This window comes from Chenopodium album, chromosome 23, assembly GCF_948465745.1.
Source record: "Chenopodium album chromosome 23, dcCheAlbu1.1, whole genome shotgun sequence".
Classification (NCBI taxonomy): Eukaryota; Viridiplantae; Streptophyta; class Magnoliopsida; order Caryophyllales; family Amaranthaceae; genus Chenopodium; species Chenopodium album.
In genome coordinates this window covers 20,439,806-20,440,944 of record NC_137856.1, presented here as the reverse complement: position 1 = coordinate 20,440,944, position 1,139 = coordinate 20,439,806, and the positions used below count along the sequence as shown (strand labels likewise).

Below are 1,139 nucleotides of genomic sequence, written 5' to 3'. Positions count from 1 at the left end.
GGAGTACCCGGTGCATATAGGTTCGAGAGCGGCATAGCTCCACCTACAACATCGGCAAACGACTTTGAAATTCGGCCGGCAATGATCACCCTAATTGAGAGGAGACAATATAGTGGGGCAAAGAACGAGAGCCCATTGAACCATCTTAAGGAGTTTGAAAAATATTGCAACACGATCAAGGTTAATGGAGTGTCTTAAGAATTCATCCGCCTTAAGTTGTTCCCTTTCTCCCTCATAGGAAGGTCTTTGGAATGGTTAGACAAAGAGGTGAAGCCCAATTCATTGAGAACTTGGGATGATGTCACTAAAGCTTTCTTGTCCCGTTTCTATCCTCAAAAGAAAACGGCGGAGGCAAGGGCTTTAATTCAAGGATTCAAGCAAAAGCCAAATGAGAGTCTTTATGAGGCATGGGAGAGATTCAAGGAGTACCAAAGAGAATGTCCTCACCACGGAATTCCAACATATCAATTGATCCAAATCTTCTATGGTGGTTTGAGTCCTCAAGGCAAAGCATGTCTTGACGGAGGGGCCGGTGGTCCAATCATGAACAAAACCGAAGAAGAAGTTGTGGACATAATAGAGGATGTGGTGACTTACTATAGAGATTGGCAAGATGGGGAAAGAGATTCTTCAAGCAAGCAATCTTCGTTGTACTCGGTGGACCATCTTAATGCCATCAACAATCTTTCCTCTCAAATGACAAACTTGGGAAAGGAGATGACGGCGATCAAGGCCAAGTTGGAGAGTGTTTCTTCCTCTTCCCAAGCTCCAAATCTTCCCTCCCAAATTAAGGGGAGAGGTACTACTTCTAACTCTCAAACTCCTTCTACTTCACATAATATGCCTATGGGATGTTTGTTTTGTGATGTGTGTGGATCATATGACCATGATTCTAGCAATTGCAACAATGAATGTGTTGATGAGTTTGACAACAATGAGTGTGAACATGTTAATTTTGTGTCAAACAACAATGTTCAAAGGTTTGATAATCAAAGAGGCCAATGGAATAGGAATTACCAAAACCAAGGCAATTTTGACAACTATAATCATGGTGGTGGTTATAGGAACCAAGGGAATCAAGGTTCTCGTGGTAACCATAACCAAGGTTATAGTGGCCAAAATCAAAACCAAAATTATGG

The 1,139-nt window shown here is 42.1% G+C and overlaps 1 non-coding gene across 1 annotated transcript; it reads right to left on the bottom strand.

The window, feature by feature from the left end:
* Positions 1-349: 349 nt before the first annotated feature.
* Positions 350-455, bottom strand: LOC145609929 (small nucleolar RNA R71). The gene has a single exon (XR_014106196.1). It is a non-coding gene; the product is annotated as a small nucleolar RNA R71 (small nucleolar RNA).
* Positions 456-1,139: the final 684 nt, after the last annotated feature.